Here is a 21,403-nt window from a genome sequence, read left to right as displayed (position 1 = left end):
TATGTTTCTATGATCTGCACTATAGGGCATTTGCAATTACTTTTCATTTTAAAATAAAAATTGGTATTAGTCTGCTGCTTTGTTTTCCAGATTGATGAAAGCTGTCTTGATTTTCAGTCCCCACTGCATTTCACTAACACTTGGGGTCTCCTTGGATCTGTCATTTCAGGTCTCTTTATCTCTAGGATGCTCCAGTAACTATAATTTAAGGTAATTTATGAAGCATTATTTTTAATATGTACAAAATGTGTCTTGTTAAACTCAAAACAACAAACCTGTTAAAGGAAATATGGAATGCTGCTAATTGCAAACGTTGGACGTGATTGCAGTGAATTTAATTTCTTCAATTCATTCATTACTTGTACAATTACAGAAAACAATCAATAGACTATTAAACAGGTAATTATGCTGACATTACACTACGTCTAATGACGTGGATTGTACTCCGAGCAGTATCTGAGTCACATTAATTCCATGAATCACATTATACATATTTTAATATGCTGCACAATTGTAGGCAAACTCACTTGTTTCCTAACGGATTACATTATTAAAACAGTATCAAAATTTCCATTTTTGAAACATTACAAAAATTAAATGGCTTTTTCATGAATTCAATTATATAACTTGAAATGAATCTGAAATGTAGATAAGGAAAAATCACTTTACAAATTATTTAACAGTGCATTCACGTTAATGGTAATTGTCATTTTGCTATCATTGACCTTGAATGTAAGCTGCAATATAATTCATCAAATTAATATTGGGCAACACTATACTAGAAAACAAACATTTCCTTTATCATGAAGTACTGCTTACTGAAGCCTATCAGACCAAGGTATTGATTGATATATAACAAAGTTGGAGTAGTGATTTGCAAACATTGTGAGAAAGGTGACTGTTGCATCTGGAAGGACAAGCATTTGAAGACTGCAACCTAAGACTAGACACAAAGATCAAGGTCTCCAAGCCATGGTGTGATATATGAAATTGTATAATGTATTTAGAAACAATATAAAGAAAGGTAAAGTGCTAAAGTGAAACGTGAGCATCTCATAATGGGATTCTTATACATTAGTTATGGTTTAAATCCATTAACTGTTTAGAGTGATCCAGAGGTACCAAATCTGAGTTATACCGTCAACTCTGCAGCCTCCTATGGTCAGGTACAAAGCTCCACTTAACTGACCAGTATCCAAAGTTAACGTTAGTGAAGACCCAAAGGAACAGTGAGCTCAATACCAAAATTAAAAGGTGACAGGAAAAATGTTTAAAATGAAGGCTTGGAAATTCCTTGGGGCTGCTCCCGCTCCACCGCAGTAACTGCCAAAAGTGCAACAAAAGTCCCGTTTACCTGCATAAATGGGGTTTTCACCGCACTTCGGACAACGCTACAGCGGTGGAGCGGGAGCAGCTCAAAGAAATTTACAACCCAAAGTTCAAAACTTCCCAAGAACTTTGTAAAGTTTATTTTGGACTGATGAAAGCAGAAGTAGTGTGAAACTACACCCTCAACATGACCTTACATTATTTGCCTCTGTTGAATATGGCTGGCTTCATTCCTGAGCTATTTACACAAATGCGAAACCAGGCAAGTTCAGCGAGACTGTCCTCTCAGAGTGGAGCTTTTCTAAAAGGTAAAGCAAGTCAGAGATAGAGCTATAACACTGTAGCTCAATTCTTCAACTCACATTCCTGCCTAGCAAGGCTCCATTGTGAGAGGACAACTGCACAGATTTGCCATAATGTTTCTCTCTTGAAAATGATCACTGCTTTGGTGTCAACAGTTATTTCCCTTCATTTCATTTCATAGAGTCATAGAATCATACAGCACAGGAGAAGGCCTTTCGGCTCTTTGGTAGGCCTATCCAATTAGTCCCACTCCCCTGCTCTTTCCCCGTAGCCCTGCAAATGTTTCCTTTTCAAGTATATATCCAATTCTCTTTTGAAAGTTGCTATTGAATCTGTTTCCACCACCCTTTCAGGCAGTGCATTCCAGATCATAACAACTCACTGCGTAAACAAAATTCTCCTCTTCTCCCCTCTGGTTCTTTTGCCAATTACCTTAAATCTGTGTCCTTTGGTTACTGACCCTCCTGCCACTGGAAACAGTGACATCTTATTTATTCTATCAAAACCCTTCATTATTTTGAACACTTCTATTAAATCTCCCCTTAACCTTCTCTGCTCTAAGGAAAACAACCTCAGTTTCTCTAGTTTCTCCACATAACTGGTCTTTCATCCCTGGTATCATTCTAGTAAATCTCCTCTGCACCCTCTGCAAGGCCGTGACATCCTTCCAAAAGTGTGGTGCCCATAATACCCCAGCTGAGGCCTAACCAGTGATTTATAAAGGTTTAGCATAACTGCCTTGCATTTATACTCTAAACCTCGATTTATAAAGCCCAGAATCCCTTTGTGTTTTTTTAATAACTTTATTGACTTGTGCATGAATACTTGAATAGCATTTGAATACAAGCAGCAAATGTATTTCATTTATTCAGATCTTTAGGAAAAAGTAAAGTACATAAAATTATCCACTTTTCAATGTTTTCAATATGCTCCCATTGCTGCCCGAGGCACATCTGTTTCACTCGCAGCTACAATGGTTTCAAAATAACACAAATCCTCATCTACCAACCTCCCATTCATTGTGAAATGATTCATGTATCTGTGATGGAATCCATAAAATAATTGCCACTTTTATTTGGCATTGTTACTGAAGACTTAGGACATGTACATTGGAATAACTCAATCATTCTAACTGCTGCTTAACTGAATGTGTAACCAATGGGAGGGGCCTTCTGTCCTCTCTGTGTTACCGATATCACATAGCAACAGTGGCTGTTCCATAGAAACAGCATGAGAAAACTACAGAAGCACGAAAGTTGTAGAAAATTATTAAAAATTAACATGTAAAAATCTTAACAGGGATGCAATTTGAATAAAGATGAGACCTATAAGGACTAATGATGAATTAAAATTAATTAATTTGGATTTTTATTTAATCCTTCCTTTTTAAGATCACATGCATAAAAGATTATTTGCCAAAGATCAGTTTTCTTTATTCTTTAGGTCTGATTTTAGTTTGCTACGGTAACTGAGTGGCTCGCCAGTGTTGAGACCATGGTAGATGCCCAATCGCAACAGCAAGAGGCCCGAAGCATCTTGTTAGTAGGGAATCATCAGCATCCGGCTAGCAAGCTATGAGCGCCAAATGGGTGCTCCCCGGTTGAGAATAGTGGAAAATCAGATAGTTCCTACACCGAGAGGTTGACAGTATTGACCTGGGGGGTGGGGTGATCCCAAGGGCGGGGGGAGGCTACACAGGGACAGGCAGCTGGCCAGATTATTTTTATGGGGCCAGGAGGAGCACTTCCAAAAATGAAAGTAAATAAATTTGGGCTATTTTTGGAGTGGCCTGCAGCAATCACATTTAGGACCATTGGTTGGACCAGGTGCACGAAAATTATGTCAGGGTCCTGCAATGAGTGTAGGGCCTCAATTTAAATATTTAAACAAGGCTCCTGTCCATTTTGGGAGTAAGAGCTGGCCGCCGATTTCGAGGCGTGCTTGATAATCGTGTTGGGCCAACCTTGGGCAGCCAGTGGATGGGGCTCTTCTTTTACCATTCTCCCCTTTTGATTACATTTTTCTCCAAACGTCATTGTTAACAACCTGGACCAAGCTCTTTCATATCATATCGTCACATGATGTTCTTCTTCATGATGATGCTTGTCCCGTCCAACTGCAGAGAGAAATTTAGCACATTTGTCAAACAATTAAAGACATCCTTCATCCCACTTAATTGCCAATAATAAAAGAACAACTGATCCTTTTCCATCAAGCATTAAGACTAGGAATTGAACCCAGGACCTGCCCTGTTTATATATCTCAATTGATTACTGGCTTAACCAGTCCAACCATGAGAGAAACCCAACTATTTTTTTAATATAGAAATACATTCAAAAATAGCTTTTCAGAAGGAGAGGATATGGGGTTATGTTGCCATCATCACTTGGGAAACCAATATAAATGTTTGTTATGTATTGCCTTGATCTTTGTAACATTTTTCACATTAGGTACTCGGCATCCTGATGCAGGTGTTGCAGTGTCAGATGGAGAGTAAAGCTTCTACTCTAACCATCAACATGTTTTCTTATTTATTTTAGGAATTAATTAGTTAAAATATGCTACTTTAGTCCCCAACATCATGCCTTATACTTCATTGGAGTTAAGGTAACTATTTCCTCCCCACTTTACCAGCAGCAGAAACAAAGCCACAGAGGTCAAGTGGCTCATTTCTAGATGTTAAACTACTGGATTTGCATCATTCCACTGAAGTTCCCATTGGATGACTTTACTTATGGCCAATAGTAAATTAACATATGAAAACATGATAAGTAATTTGGGCAATGACGCGCAATGTTTATGGTGCAAATTTAAACAAAAAAGCCTTAAAGGTGTTCATCAAGTATTCTCTTTCTTTGTATTTCATTGACTAACCTTGCATTTACTTTTGTATTTTTTCCAACACATATAGATAGTATACAAACAGATATAATTTCATATATATGCAAATCCCTCTACTGCGATGGTAAGCACTGGGGAAGTAGTATGTGAAGGACAGCTTAATTTGAAAGATGAGAACTAACACCACATTAGTGAGTAACCTATTTTTCTTTGCATTCATTCCCTTTGTATCATGCACATGATTGGGAACAGAATACATTGTAACCATGGTTCCTGTTAAATAGGCTTTAAATTTGCAAAGGGATTTCTCTTTTTTCTAGTTATTCAGAAAATAACTGGAAAAGGAGAGCGTGTCCATTGCATAATTTGAAATCAAGCTGCTTCTTCGGCAGCACCTCCCAAACCCGCAACCTCTTCCACCTAGAAGGACAAGGGCAGCAGGCTCATGGAAACACCACCACCTCCAAGTTCCCCACCAAGTCACGCACCATCCTGACTTGGAAGTATATCGCCGATCCTTCATCGTCACTGGGTCAAAATCCTGGAACTCCCTCCCTAACAGAACTGTGGGAGTACCTTCACCACAAGGACTGCAGCAATTCAAGAAAGCAGCTCACCACCACTTTCTCAAGGGCAATTAGAGATGGGCAATAAATGCTGGCCTTGCCAGCAATTCCCACATCCCAGGAATGAATATAAATTATGTCCTGAGATGGCTGTCTCGAATTTTCCGGGGCTTGGTCAAATGTTCTAGCTCCTCAAATATGGGGGCTATGTGTTGAACAACATTCTTGCGTTTCCTCTGAAAAGAATGCTAAATGAGTGCCCAAAAACCCAGAAGATGAAGTAGATGCATTAGTATTTGAAATTGTAAACATTTTCCTCCTTGTTTTCACTAAACAGGAATAATACCCTATTCTTCTGCCTTAGTGATGCAGCCTTTCCTTTCCTGCAAGTAGTAGATTGAGAAGGAATAAAAGTCGCTCCAGTCTCCAAAACAAATCCTATAAAAGTAAAATGTAAAAAAACAGTAACTTTCAAAACTAACTTGGCAGGGGGATGGGATACGGAGTGGAGCTATAGTAGGGGGTGATGCACAGCCAAATATAGAGGAAAAAACAAGTCAGTCTGGAAGGCAGAGCAAATATGTAACAGCACAAGGGAGTACGGCAAGGCTGGATGGCATTTATTTTAATGCAAGGAGTCTTGCGAGTAAGGCAGATGAATTGAAGGTGTTGATGAACACATGGGAGTATAATACTGTTGCTATCACAGAGGCATGGTTGAGGGAGGGGCAGGACTAGCAGCTCAATATTCCGGGGTATAAAATCTTCAGGCAAGACAGAGGCGGGTGTAAAAGAGGAGGGGGTGTCGCAATATTAATCAAGGAGTCAATTACTGCTGTAAGGAGGGATGATATCTTAGCAGGTTCCTCTAATGAGGCCATATGGGTAGAACTTAAAAACAAAAAGGGGGCAAGCACTTTGCTGGAAGTGTACTATAGGCCCACAAACAGTCAGGGGGAGATAGAGGACCAGCTATGTAGGCAAATCTCAGAGAAGTGTAGAAATAATAGGGTAATAATAGTAGGGGATTTCAACTTCCCCTATATTAACTGGGATAGTCAGAGTGTAAAAGGCTTAGAGGGTGCAGAATTCTTAAAGTGCATCCAGGAGAGCTTTTTGAGCCAGCATGTAGAAAGTCCTACAAGAGAGGGGGCGATACTGGACCTAATTCTAGGGAATGTAGCCGGGCAAGTGGTAGAAGTGTCAGTAGGAGAGCATTTTGGTGACAGTGACCATAATTCGGTGAGATTTAAGGTAGTCATGGAAAGGGACAAAGATGGACCGGAAATAAAGGTTCTAAATTGGGGGAAGGCCGATTTTAATATGATAAGGCAGGATTTGGCCAAAGTGGAATGGGATCAGCTACTTGTACGGAAATCCACATCAGAGCAGTGGGAGTCATTCAGAAAGGAAATAGAGAGAGTACAGCGCCAACATGTTCCCGTAAAGGTCAAGGGTGGGACCAACAAGTCCAGGGAACCCTGGATGTCAAGGAATATACAAGAATGGATTAGGAAAAAAAGGGAGGCTTTTTGGCAGATACAAAGGACTAAAAACAGTGGAAGCCCTAGAGGAGTATAGAAAGTGCAGGGGGGTACTTAAAAAAGAAATTAGGAGAGTGAAGAGGGGGCATGAAAAAACACTGGCGGGCAAAATAAAGGAAAATCCCAAGATGTTTTATAAATATATTAAGGACAAGATAATAACCAGGGAAAGAGTAGGGCCCATTAGGCACCAAAGTGGCAATCTATGTGTAGAGCCGGAAGATGTAGGTGAGGTTTTAAATGAATATTTTGCATCTGTGTTCGCTATGGAGAAGGATGATGTAGGCATAGAAATCAGGCAGAGGGATTGTGATATACTTGAACAAATTAGCATTGAGAGGGGGGAGGTACTAGCGGTTTTAGCGGGCTTAAAAGTGGATAAATCCCCAGGCCCAGACGAGATGTATCCCAGGCTGCTGTGTTAGGCAAGGGAGGAGATTGCAGGGGCTCTGACACAAATTTTAAGAAACTCTCTGGCCACAGGGGAGGTGCCAGAGGACTGGAGGACAGCTAACATAGTACCATTATTCAAGAAGGGTAGTAGGATAAACCAGGGAATTACAGGCCAGTGGTAGGGAAATTATTGGAAAAAGTTCTGAGGGACTGAATTAGTCTCCACTTGGAGAGGCAAGGATTAATCAAGGATAGTCAGCATGGCTTTGTCAGGAGGAGATCATGTCTAACCAATTTGATTGAATTTTTTGAGGGGGTGACTAGGTGTGTGGATGAGGGTAGTGCAGTTGATGTAGTCTACATGGACTTCAGTAAGGCTTTTGACAAAGCCCCACATGGGAGACTGGTCAAGAAGGTAAGAGCCCATGGGATCCAGGGCAATTTGGCACATTGGATCCAAAATTGGCTTAGTGGCAGGAGGCAGACGGTGATGGTCGAAGGTTGTTTTTGTGACTGGAAGCCTATGTCCAGTGGTGTACCGCAGGGATCGGTGCTGGGTCCCTTGCTGTTTGTAGTGTACATTAATGATTTAGATATGAATGTAGGAGGTATGATCAGTAAGTTCGCAGATGACACGAAAATTGGTGGAGTGCTAAATAGTGAGGAGGGAAGCCTCAGGCTACAGGACAATATAGATGGGCTGGTCAGATGGGCAGAACAGTGGCAAATGGAATTTAACCCTGAAAAGTGTGAGGTGATGCATTTTGGGAGGACCAACAAGGCAAGGGAATACACAATGACTGGTAGGATCCTAGGAAGGACAGAGGATCAGAGGGACCTTGGTGCGCATGTACATAGATCCCTGAAGGCAGCAGCACAGGTAGATAAGGTGGTTAAAAAGGCATATGGGATACTTGCCTTCATTAGCCAAGGCATAGAATATAAGAGCAGGAAAGTTATGATGGAGCTGTACAAAACGCTAGTTAGGCTGCAGCTGGAATACTGTGTGCAGTTCTGGTCGCCACACTATAGGAAGGATGTGATTGCATTGGAGAAGGTGCAGGGGCGATTCACCAGGATGTTACCTGGGCTGGAGCGCTTCAGCTATGAGGAGAGACTGGACAGGCTGGGGTTGTTTTCCTTGGAGCAGAGAAGGCTGAGGGGGAACCTGATTGAGGTGCACAAAATTATGAGGAACATAGATAGGATAGATAGAAAGCAACTTTTCCCCTTAGTAGTTGGGTCAATAACCAGGGGGCATTGTTTCAAGGTAAGGGGCAGGAGGTTTAGAGGGGATTTGAGGAAAAACTTTTTCACCCAGAGGGTGGTTGGAATCTGGAACTCACTGCCTGAAAGGGTGGTAGAGGCAGGAACCCTCACAACATTCAAGAAGCATTTAGATGAGCACTTGAAACGCCATAGCATACAAGGCTATGGACCAAGTGCTGGAAAATGGGATTAGAATAGATAGGGCTTGATCGCTGGCGCGGACACGATGGGCCGAAGGGCTTCTTTCTGTGCTGTATAAATCTATGACTCTATGGGCTGGATTTTCATTGAGGAGTCGAGTAGGAGGCGGGACTACAATTTTTGGAGTTGTAGTCCCGCCTCCATCAAGTTCTAGCCAACCCACGTGATTTTGACTTGATTGACCTTGTTGAGCCCGCCCAGCAGGCTCAGCAGGCCAATTAAGGGCCACCCGGCAACAGGTGACGTCACAGATTGATATTTCATCTGTCAAGACCTTTTGACAGATGAAATATCAGCGTTTCACAGCTGTTTGAAGCTGTCAAACACTGACAATCTGTACTCCAAGTTAATTCCTTCCTGTCAGGATGATTTAGAGATCTCCCCGGAACAGAAAGCTGAATGCTGGAACTTTTGACAGATCGCGACCATTCTGCTTTCTGTGCCGGTGAGCTGAGGGACTCCTGAGACGTGAGGGAAGGAAGGCTGTAAAGGTATGTAAATGTAAGTAAAACTTCTTTAAACACTTTAAACACACCAAACACACTTACCTCTGCACTCATGCACCCATCACTCACCTGAACACCGGACATCTCGACTCCTCCAAGCCCTTCACCCCGATGGCCCACCTCGCTAACTTGGCATGGTTTGGAGCCATCAGGAATCCCACGTTTCAACAATGAAAATAGGGACTAGGCTAAAAACTGCCTGTTAACTACCTGTTAACGACAGTTAATTGGCACTAATCCCCTTCCCGCCTTGGGGAGGCGGGTCTCAGTGCGGGTCGGGTACCCGCCTCCTTTGAAACTGGCATGGAGGTGGGTTGGGGGCGGGATGGGTTCAGGCCCCCCCGATTTCGGGATTTTAACCCCCCACACGCCTCCAATCCCGCCTCCACGGCCCAATGAAAATTCTGCCCTTTGACTCTAAAAGGGAAAATTTGCAGGTCTATGGGGAAAGAGCAGGGAAGTGGGACTAATTGGATAGCTCTTTCAGAAAGGCAGCACAGGCAAAATGGGCCAAATGGCCTCCTTCTGAGCTGTATGATTACACAAAACCCTCAACCTTGCCATCCATTCCTAGTAGTAATTCGGAATCTCTGGATACTTCTGTTCTTAGATTATATCAGCACTAGACCTCTGATTCACTATGATGGTGTCAATCATTAAGAAAAAGTGAGTGAGAAGCTTGAGTACTTCTGCACTTCTCCAGCCAAGATCAATCACAGCTTGCATGAGACAGTGTCTGTATTGGTGGAATACATCTCCGACTCACTATGACGGTATCAGTCAGTGAGAAGGCATGAGTGAAAAGGTTGAGTGGTTCAAGCTTCTCTAGCCGACATCAATCACAGTTTAGATGAGACGGTGTCTACATTAGTGGCATTTGATAAGAGGCAATCTGATTCCAAAAATAACATCAGCGGTCTTGAACATCATGTCACTTAGCTGAAAAGTACTATTCAGTTCTAGCAAAGAAAGGTGGAAGACTTTGAGCATCACTACCAACACACAAATATAAGAGTTATTGATGTATCACAGAGCTGTGAACAATGTCATTCTACAGAAGCTATTAGTCCTTCTGGGAGATACAGGAAACTCTCGTTTAAACGGCACCTAAATATCCGGAATTCTCTATTAACCAGCAAAATTCTCACTCCGAAAACAACACCTCAATAACCGGCAATGTGTCTGAGTCCGAGTCTCCCGTGGTGGCCGAGTTAGTCAGTGGGGGTAGTTCTCCAAACTGCCACTACTCGGCTTCTTGGCACTGTCGGAAGTCGGAACACCTCAAAACCCCTGTAACAGGAGTCTGACTCTCCCGTGCTGCCGGTAGTCTCTTCTGATCTGCCATTTTACAGGGGTACTGTGTGTCTCCCACGCTGCTGGTAGTCATTGCATTGCATTACCCTCAACTGGCAGTACTGTACTTAATCAAGCATCTTCCACCATCCATTTAACACAACATTCTGTAGGTGAGTACCCAATTACTGTATACTGCACATTTCTTGATTTTTTTTATTTTTCTTTGTTAAAAATAGCCTCGGTAGATAACCCTCTCCATCATCCGGAATTTTTGATCAACCGGCAACACGCTGGTCCCGTCAGTGCCGGATACCAAAGAGTTTCCTGTGCTGTGATTGCACAAAAATCCCTGGCCCAACACCAAGGGGACTGAAAGGCTACGGGCTAGATTTTCAGTTGCTTGCGCCAGCAGTTAGCGCCTTAAGAGAAGTGATTTCCGGGCGCTATGCGTGTAGCGCCCGGGCGCAGCGCAGTTTGCGCCCCGCCCCAAATTAAGCTGCCCGTTAGCGCCAGCGCAAAGTTTAGCGCCCGCCCGGATGCGCGCGCAGAAAATGACGTCACATCCTCGTGCAACGCCCTTTGGCCGCCCCGATTGCAAACTTCAGTCGGACTGCCCCATTGTGCGGCGGGCGGCCGGAGCGTTTGGAAAAAGGAACGCAACACAACCAGCGCGGGCCCCGGGGGGCGCTAATTAAAGGGAACGTCCTCTCCAGTATAAAGGCCATCCTTTTTTCAGAAAACAGTCTTGTGCAACGCATTTCTGGAGACACAACAAGGAGGATAGCTAACTGGTTTCAAGCAGCAAGAGCCAGGTATTTTTGGACTCAGGCAACAGCGCTGCAAGTGGCCATTTGGAAATTAGAGTGTTTGCCAGGATTTGATGGGGGTTGCATGGGGTGCCAACGCGGAGCTGCAGCTCCATGTCCGTAGGGCTCGCAGACGCATTGTGAGAGGGGCAGCCCTGGCTAGAGGCAGAGGGGGCTACAGGCGTCGGCCACGTAGGCCTTACCCAGTCAGGCTATACCGCCAGCAGCGCTCCTACCTAAACATGAGTGCCGCGCGATGTGTTAAAAGGCTCCGATTCCGAAAGGGGGCGATTGCAGAGATCTGCCACCTGCTTCGCCGAGATCTGCGGCCAAAGCTCAGGTGCAGGACGTCTCTGTCGGTGGAAGTGAAGGTGACAGTGGCATTGAACTTCTATGCCACCGGCTCCTTCCAATACGCTGCTGGGGACATAGCAAACATCTCCCAGTACGGCGCGCATCGCTGCATCCGCCAGGTGACCGAAGCACTGTTCAGAAGGAGAAGCCAATTCATCTCCTTCCCCATGGCCCTGGAGAGCCAGCATCAGCGCGCATTGGGATTTTCCAGACTCGGGGAATTCCCCTTGGTGCAGGGCGCCATTGACTGTACGCATGTGGCTTTGCGGGCCCCTCTGGAGCATGGCGAGCAGTATCGCAACAGGAAGGGCTACCATTCTCTGAATGTGCAGCTGGTCTGTGACCACAAGCAGCGCATCATGGCAGTCAATGCCAGCTTCCCAGGCAGCAGCCACGATGCCTTTATCCTGCGGCAGAGTACTGTGCATGACATGTTCCAGGCACAGCCTCCCCCAAGAGGATGGCTACTCGGGGACAAAGGCTATCCTTTGTGCACCTGGCTCATGACCCCGCTCCGCGCGCCCAGGACCGCTGCTGAAGAGGCCTACAACGAGAGCCATCAAACCACCCGCAACATCATCGAGCTAACTATTGGGGTCCTCAAGCAGCGGTTCCGCTGCCTTGATCGCTCCGGAGGAGCTCTCCAGTATTCGCCGGACCGGGTCTCCCAATTTGTGGTGGTTTGCTGCATGCTACACAACCTGGCTATCCGCAGGACTCAGGCACTGCCACCTGACGTTGGACCAGCACCTCAGGAGGAGGAGCAGGAGGAGCATGAGGAGGAGGAGGAGGAGGAGGAGGAGGAGCAGGAGTACGTTCCCAGGAGGGAGCGACCAGGGCCAAGGGCCGCACGACGCCACCTTATTACACGGTACTTCTAAGCCCCCTGTCAGGGAATGGCCAGGGGCCATGAGGGAAGATGAATGCAGCCGCTCCGCAAGCCCTCAGCCGGCGAAGCCAACAAACACTAAGAAGAACAACCATGGAGACTGCATGAATAAAGATAATTTTTTATTAAACAAAAATGAAAAGCCCTTCCCACATGAATCCCCAAAAACAATAAACGGGCCCCACAAAAAGCCCAACAAACGACTCACTCCCACAAACTGGGGAGGAGCCACTCCACCTTTATTGAAACCGGGCCTCAACGTCGGCCTAACGCAAAAAAAAAGCCCTCCAAAAGCACAACCATGGGCAAAATAAAGATGGCCACCGCCATATTAAAGGAAAGCTGGCCACACCCTCTACTGAGTGGCCCGCGAGGGCGAGACCTTGGCCAGCATTTTGCCTCCCCTGCCCTGCCTGCTGCTCCTTCGCAAGCTCTGCCCAGTGGCTGCTGCGAGGCTGGGGGAAGGCGCCTGAGGCTCAGATGCCCTTCCGCCAGATGCCGCTGGGGGGCGGCCTACACGGCGTTTGGGCCTCGAGGGGCCGTCTCCTGAGTGGCGCACCTGAGCCTGGCCACCATCAGCTGCAGCCGCTTGCCCTTGACGCCCCAGAGGGGGAATGGCGGCGACGGATGGCGCAATGTGGGCCAGCTGGCGTCTGGGATGCGCTGGCTGGTGCTGTGGCGCGGTGGCACTCGGCCGGGCCCGCACTGCAGGATCCGCAGCAATCAGCCGACGGCCGGCTTGCTGGGATGGTCCAGCGCGGCGCCTGCCCTGGCGATGCCTGCCTGAGACAGCGCGTGTGGCAGCAGTGAGTGGCCCTGTGGTCCTGGTGTGCGCGCGCATCACATCCGCCAGGGTCTTGACGGCATCAGTTAACATGCGGCCAGTCGCGGCAGTTGCTGCCCCGAACTCGCGCACACTGGTCGCCAGCGACTCAATGGCCTCAGGCATGCACCCCACCACGCTCATGAGCTCCGTGTGGCGCCGGTCCGAGTCGTCGGCCATCTGATCGAGCTTCCGCACCTCCTCCGAAGTGAAGGTGTCCGGACTGGAGTCGCGACTCTCCCGCTGGGGAGGAGGGGGCCGAACTAGGGGACCCTTGCCGCGTTGGTGACGGCGAGTGTGCCGAGCAGCAGCACTCCCCTCTGATCCTTCCCCCCTTTGGGGGGAAGGCCGCGGGCCACGCGCACGGCTGCTGGGTGGCTGGACGCCACTGGTCCCAGAAGCTGCATTGCCCTGCGACAGTTCCTCCAGGCACTCGTCCAGTGAGGAGGTGTCAAGCATTTCCTCCTCTCCTGCGGGACGTGACTGTTCCCCCGAAGGTCCGGCTTGCTCCTCCTCCTCCTCCTGGTTGGAGGTGCTGTCACTGGCAGCCTCAGGGTCCTGGTCGTCACCAGCTGAAAGCAGGAATGCACAAGAGTAGCTTCAGAGTGAGGAGACGGCGTCAGCGAGGGAGTTAGGACTGGTGGGATTCAGCGCATTGGTGGGACAGTGGCAAAGGAGGTAGCTCAGATGGGCCAGTGCGACGCGAGAGGGCCAAAAGGCGAGGTCCTTACCATTGCCGGGCAGTGGAGGGTCGGATACACCGCACGCTGTGGGGACAATCACACGGGCTCCCATGAGCACACACACGCGCTCCTCCAGCCGAGTGAGCTTCTGCAGCTTGGCGCGGCCACCCCTGGCACGGGCCTGGCGATTAAACGCTACTTTAGCCTGCAAGAGAAAGGACGGGCTGTAAGTGCGCAGTGAAGCCCTGATGTAGTGTGCACTGCCTCCCATGGTGGAATAGCTTGGACAGAGTGAAGCCCTGATGTAGTGTGCACTGCCTCCCATGGTGGAATAGCTTGGACAGAGTGAAGCCCTGATGTACTGTCCACTGCCTCCCATGGTGGAATAGCTTGGCCAAAGTGTAGAGTGCCGAATGGCCATTTGATGCTCATGACTGTCCCAATGCTGCTGGCTGAGGGCTGGCCAAAAGGACTTTCAGGTCCCTTTGCCCATCATGTCAGGTGTACATGCAAGAATGAGGAGGAGACTGGAAAGGCTACTCACCCTCACAATCCTGGTCAGATCGTTGTATTTCTTACGGCATTGTGTGTGGGTCCTGGGGGCCTCGCCGGTGAACGTCACCCTCTGGGCGATCTGCTTCCAGGCTTTGGTGTAGTCGTGGTGGGTTGGATTCCTCCCACTCTCTGGAAACAAGATCTTGCGCCTCACCTCCAGAGCTGTGACCATTATGTCCAGATCACCCTCTGAGAAGCGCAGGGCACGCTGACGGGCCTTCTCTGGCGTTGCCATGACTCCCTGGGGCTGAGCAGTAGTGTTGAGGCCTCTTTGCAAGGCTGCAGTGTGCAGGGCGTGGCAGCAGACCAATTCGTCCCTTCCCCCTTTAAGAGCTGGTCGGCACCACGGGGTCTGCTGTCAGTGCAAAAATGACCGCACCCGTGCTGCGCCCCGCCTGGGCGCTATCCCTCTGGACCGCCGGCTTAGCGCCTAAAGAGAGTAGTGGAACGCCTCTTTTAGCGCTCCACCAACCTCTTAGGGCGAAGCCACTGAATTCCCGGCAACGGGGCGCTACTTTGGGGCGGGCGCTAACTTCGGGCGGGCGCTAAGGTTAGCGCCCCAAAACTGCCTATACTGAAAATCTAGCCCTACATGTTTTCATTTTGCTTCAATTTGTAGATATACAATTAATTCAGAATATGACTAATTACAGGATATAGAGCACAAGCCTGTTTATTTCTTCTTTGGCTTCTTTGGCTTTCCCAGAATTCAAAAAAATTATAATCTTATAATAAGGAATAAGTTTATAATAAGCAGATAATAAGGAATAAGCTTAACCTAACTGCTGCATCTATCTATCCCAGAACCCTCCTTCACCATTCCTAGAACAGCAAAAACTTGGTAACTAAACATTACACCAAATAGTTCAAACCCATCTTGATAGTAAAGTACTGCAAGTACTTCAAACACCCCTTGAGCAAGGTTTGAATTTTTTCTTTTTATCTTTACCAACACTCAAGAAGCTCGACACCATCCAGTACAAAGCAGCCTGCTTGATTGCCATCCCATCCACCACCTTAAACAAGTGTGAGGTGATGCATTTTGGATGGACTAACAAGGCAAGGGAATACACAATGAATGGTAAGACCCTAGGAAAGACGGAGGATCAGAGGGACCTTGGTGTGCATGTACATAGATCCCTGAAGGCAGCAGAACAGGTGGATAAGGTGGTTAAAGAGGCATATGGGATACTTGCCTTCATTAGCCGAGGCATAGAATATAAGAGCAGGGAGGTTATGATGGAGCTGTACAAAACGCTGGTAAGGCCACAGCTGGAGTACTGTGTGCAGTTCTGGTCGCCACACTATAGGAAGGGTGTGATTGCTTTGGAGAGGGTGCAGAGGAGATTTACCAGGATGTTACCTGGGCTGGAGCGCTTCAGCTATGAAGAAAGACTGGACAGGCTGGGGTTGTTTTCCTTGGAGCAGAGAAGGCTGAGGGGGGACCTGATTGAGGTATACAAAATTATGAGGGGCATATATAGGGTGGATAGAAAGGAACTTTTCCCCTTAGTAGAGGGGTCAATAACAAGGGGGCATAGATTCAAGGTAAGGGGCAGGAGGTTTAGAGGGGATTTGAGGAAAAACTTTTTCACCTAGAGGGTGGTTGGAATCTGGAACTCACTGCCTGAAAGGGTGGTAGAGGCAGGAACCCTCACAACATTCAAGAAGCATTTGGATGAGCACTTGAAATGCCATAGCATACAAGGCTACGCACCAAATGCTGGAAAATGGGATTAGATTAGACAGGGCTTGATGGCCGGCGCGGATGCAATGGGCTGAAGGGCCTCTTTCTGTGCTGTATAACTCTATGGGGGAGAAATTCGGTTGTTAGCGCCACCGATTAATGCCTAAAGAGGCCAAGAAGTGGGGCGCTAGCCAATTTCCAGGCGGGCGCAAGGCGCCTAGCGCCTCGCCCCACATTGAGCATGCATTTGGCGCCAGCGCTAAATCTTAGCGCCCACTCATGGGCGCACGCTGATTATGACGTCATTTGAGTGTGCAATGCCTTTTGGGCACCCTGGACCGGAAATTCAGCGGCGCCCCCCTCCGTAGCGCCTGGCGCTAATAGTGACAGCTTACCTGGACCTTACCAAGTCGCTCTCGGGCTGGAGGAGCGTTATTTAAAGGGGACTGGTGTGGTTTAAAAGCGGCAGTCATTTTTGGAGCACAACTTCCTCGAGAGCTACAAAGAGTTGCTGAGCTGCACACTGAGAGCCATTTGACCACTGAGCCAGCGCAGGCAGACGATCTTCAGCCTTCTGACCATCACCTTGCTGTTGGTGAGCCTTGACAATGGGAACCTTCCTGTGGGCACTTATTATGGGGGCTGCATTGGAGGGGAACGTCCTGCTGCTGAATCATCTGGAAAGGGCACTGAGACGCTGGGAGAGGGGGGCAGGCATGGCCAGATGGAGGAGGGCCAACAGACGTCGCCACAGCAGACCTTATGCTGGCAGGGTTTTCCGACAGCAGTTTTCCTACATGAACATGCCGGAGGAGCAGTGTGTCAGAAGGCTGCGATTTAGAAAGGAGGTGGTGACTGAGCTGTGCCAGCTGCTTCAGCCAGATCTGCAGCTTCAGATAAGGTGCAGGACATCTCTGTCGGTGGCTGAGAAGATGCTTGCTGGCCTAAACTTCTAAGCGAGCAGCTCTTCTCAGGCTGCGCATCAGAGTCTGATCAGAAGTAGCTTCTAAGCCCCTCTCACGGAATGCTTGCTGCCATTCCAAGAACAGGAATGGAACCGGTCTGATACCCCCAAGCCTGTGAAGGGCAAGATGCATGTAAATAGCAGGCATGGCCATTGTAAATGAAGAAAGTGTTTCATTAAACAAAATGTGGTTCCTTCAAACATGAGAAAGCTATGGCAACAGAAAGCAAAACTAATACACTGACACATAACTGCCTCTCACACCCGGGAGACTGTCCAAAACATAAATCACATTCCGACCATCTTCCTTGGCCTTGATTCCACTGCGCCAACCAAAGCATCCAATGCCCCACCAGTGAATCGTTCCGCCCTCTGCCTCACCCTTTCCATGTCTTGCTAGGCTGGTGTGCCACAGGTAGGCTCCCATCGCTTTGAAGGCCTACAAGGCAGTGAGTGTGTCTGGTGATGCCAATTGACCTGCCCCTTTAAGAGCTGGCTGGCGCCACTGTGTCTCAGGGAAAGTGATTATTGACAGCACCCTCGCTGCGCCCCGCCGCCGCGAAATTGAGTTGCGCCACTGGGTTAGCACCTTAAGAGTAGCGTGCAGCGCCTGATTTAGCGCCGCAATCACCTTTAGGGGCGCTGGAACCCAATATCGCGCTAGGTGGCGCTAAATTGCGCCTGGCGTTAGCCTCAGCGCATCACCAGGACTAGCGCCCCAAACGCGGCTATACCAAATTTCTAGGCCTATGAATCTATGACTCTATGGGGGAGAAATTGGGTGAGCAGCACCACCTGTTAGCGCCTAAAGAGGCAGGCAGTGGCTGTAGCGCCACTGGTTGCGCCTCCCGCGATATTCAGGAGGGGCGGTAATGGTGGCGTTAGCCTGTTGTGCTGCGCCACCACCGATGACGTCATCGGTGTGCGCAGCGCCCCATTCGTGCCCCGTTTGCGATATTTGGTAGCGAACGCCGCAGTTGCGCCATTCGCTACCCGCGCCCGGTTCACGGGGCCTTACTGTGTTGGCAGCGGCGCAAGTTAAGGTGGAGGTGCGGGGCGGCCGCTTTTTCAGCGGCCGCCTGCCAGTAACTCCGTCCCCAGCCTCCTAACCCCCCCCCCCCCACCCCGTGGCATTGCCGGCTGTTTCCCGAGAGCCCGGCACTTCTCCTTGGTGCCGGGCTCATTTGCTGGCACTCGCGAGCGGGGATCGCGCTGTTGCAGGCACCTCCCCCTTAACAGTGGGAGGAAGGCCTGCAGTACCGCAGCGTGCCGTGCCGCAGCATGTGGCGCTGCGGCACGTTGTGCTGCGATAATCAGTTTCAGCGCCCTAAGAGGGACGCGGAGCGCCTCGAGCCTCGCCCCGTGTCCCTCGAGGGGCACTGAAACTGAATTTCTGGCGATCGGTATTACTCCGATCGCTGCGCTAAATCCTGCGCTCAGGCGACTTTGCGCCACTTTGGCGCCCCAACCCAATTTCTAGGCCTATGACTCCCTCCACCACCGGCGTACCATGGCTGTAGTGTGTACCATCTCCAAGATGCACTGCAGCAACTCGCCAAGGCTCCTTCGACAGCACCTCCCAAACCTGCGACCTCTTCCACCTAGAAGGACAAGGGCAGCAAGTGCATGGGAACACCACCACCTCCAAGTTCCCCTCCAAGTCACACACCATCCTTGGAAAAATAAAGCCATTCCTTCATCGTCACTGGGTCAAAATCCTGGCGCTCCCTCCCTAACAGCACTATGGGAGTACCTTCACCACAAGAACTGCAGCGATTCAAGAAGGCAGCTCACCACCACCTTCTCAAGGGCAATTAGAGATGGGCAATAAATTGCGCCCACATCCCAGGAACGAATTTAAAAAACTGCTGGCCCATGTGGGGCATACTTTCCAGTTATGCAGTCTGCTTTCTACCAGAACAGAAGAGATCTTGCTTCAGGAAACAGCCTTCTTTGAATTTCTTACATTTTGGCTATAATAACCCATTAGTGACTTAGAGGAGAAAGGCTGGGTAGACGGCCCTACATTACATAAGAACATAAGAACATAAGAAATAGGAGCAGGAGTAGGCCAATCGGCCCCTCGAGCCTGCTCCGCCATTCAATAAGATCATGGCTGATCTGATCCTAACCGCCAATCCACTATCACAGAACCATCTCCTGAATCTAACAGAATTAGACACACGAAATAGGAGCAGGATCAGGCTACACGGCCCCTGGGCACACTCCGCTACCCACAGGGCCATGTCCGATCCGAACCTAGACTCATGTCCAAATTCCTGCCTGCTCCCCATAACCCTTAATTCCCTTTACTTCTAGGAAACTGTCTATTTCTGTTTTAAATTTATGTAATGATGTAGCTTCTACAGCTTTTTCGGGCAGCATATTCCATGGACCTACCACCCTCTGAGTGAAGTAGTTCCTCCTCATCTCAGTTTTGAAAGAGCAGCCACTTATTCTAAGACTAATTAGGGTTAGGTTAGGAGGTTTGGGCAGGAGGGTATGTGCTCTTCTTGTGTTTATGCTGTGATCTTATTACTAGAGTTGCTGTCGCATTAGGGCCTGTCAGTTCATTTTAGTGCATGTTTTTTATTCCTTCTTGTCCAGTTTTCCGTGCCAATCTCTGATTGTTTTAATCTAGGCTAGGTTTATGGAATGGGGTTTGGGGCATGTTCCAGGTCAGAGGAAGGGTAAGGATGAATTTAGTGGTTTGGGCCTAGCGGTCAGGGTTTCGAAGTTTAGGGCTTAAAGTCAGCCACTGTGTTAGGGCTCAGGATTCAGCCTTAAAGTTCAAGCTTAGGAGTAGGATTTTAGGGTTTCAGGGTTCGGGTTTAGGGTTTGACTTTACATAGCTAGGATCAGCTTCTGTGCTAGCACTTGGGTAGGGCTTGGTAGTTATGCCTTAGGGTCAGCACCTGTATTAAAGCTTAGAGTTCAGCCTTTGGGTTTAGCCTTAGGGTTGAGCCCCATGTTACATCTTTGAGTTAAGGCTTACGGTTAGCCACTGAAGGGTAGGGGTAGCTTTAGTTGGGGACAGGTGTCTAGGTGAGGGTCTCATTTAGGGGTTATGGTTAGTGTTAAAGATTTTGTATTAGAAGCTAGAGCTTTATGGTTAGGGCATTGCAGCCGATGTTACTGTCTGGGTCTTTAATAGTATTAGTGCTTGTGTCTACATTACGGTTAGGGTTAGAGTTGATCAGGCCTTATAGATGCCTTTCTATTTTATGTGCTCATGAATCACAGAATCATATACAGCACAGAAGGAGGCGATTCAGCCCATTGTGCCTGTGCCGGCTCTCTGAAAGAGCGATCCAATTAATCCCACTCCCCTGCCCTATCTCCACAGTGCGGCAAACGTTTCCCCTTCTAGTATTTATCCAATTCCCTTTTGAAAGTTATTATTGACACTGTATCCTTTGGTTACTTGCTGTCCTGCCAGTGGAAACAGTTTATCCTAATTTGCTCTATTAAAACACTGATTTTGAACACCTCTATTACATCTCCCCCTAATCTTCTATGCTCTAAGGAGAACAATCCCAGTTTCTCTAGCCTCTGCACATAATTGGTCCCTCATTCCTGATATCATTCCAGTAAATCTCCTCTGCACCCTCTCCAAGGCTTTGACATCCTTCCTAAAGTGTGGTGCCCAGAACTGGACACAATACACCAGCAGTTACAGAAATAGAGAGGGATAAAGCCATGAAGGAACATGAGGAGGAGAATTTTAAATTTGAGGTGTTGTGGGGACCAAGAGCCAAAGTAGCTCAGTGAGGACAGGGGTCATGAGTGAGTGGAGCTTGGTGTGGGCAGCAAAATGTTGGATGAAGTGAAGTTGTGGAGGATGGGAGGCAAACCGGGAGAGCATTGGATTAGTCGTGTTTGGAGGTGACAAAGGCATATATGAGGCTTTCAGCAGCAGCTGGGCTGAGGCAGGGACGGAGGTGAAATTAGGCCGTGTTTGTGATGGAGTAGATATGGGTCAGAAGTTTATCTCCAAGTCAAATAGCACATTAAGATTGCAAACAGTCTGGTTCAGCCTGAGACAATGGGATGGAATCAGTGGTGAGGGTACAGAGTTTGTAGTGGGGGCTGAAGACACAGGGGCAAAATTGGGCTCGGTAGTGCCCGTTTTTTGGATGCTACAAGGCCCCTTAGGTTCCAAAATGGCGTCCACGGCATACGCGTGCACGTCTGACACGAAGCGCCGGATGCCACATTGGTTAGCGTGTGCGCACTTAACATCCACCGGATGTGTACAGAGCAGGCTGATCATGATGTCAATCAGCGTACCACGTTGATTTGAAGCCAGCGCTGCCATTTTAGAGCTCCAGCTGATGCCCTCTTTAAACCCGCACAGCTGAACACGCGTTAAGCTGTACAAAGGACCCCCACCA

At 48.2% G+C, this 21,403-nt stretch overlaps 1 long non-coding RNA gene across 1 annotated transcript in view; it reads right to left on the bottom strand.

Moving 5' to 3' along the window:
* Positions 1-211: 211 nt before the first annotated feature.
* The window catches only part of LOC147124472 (uncharacterized), a 33,123-nt gene continuing 11,931 nt past the window's right edge, over positions 212-21,403 (bottom strand). The window contains exon 2 of the long non-coding RNA XR_015079941.1: positions 212-3,748. This is a non-coding gene — a long non-coding RNA (uncharacterized LOC147124472). The remainder of the gene's footprint in view (positions 3,749-21,403) is intronic.

This window comes from Somniosus microcephalus, chromosome 1 (genome assembly GCF_052327205.1).
Source record: "Somniosus microcephalus isolate GS21.2 chromosome 1, FLI_Smic_1.0, whole genome shotgun sequence".
NCBI classification, from domain to species: Eukaryota; Metazoa; Chordata; class Chondrichthyes; order Squaliformes; family Somniosidae; genus Somniosus; species Somniosus microcephalus.
This window is presented reverse-complemented; position numbering and strand designations above follow the sequence as displayed.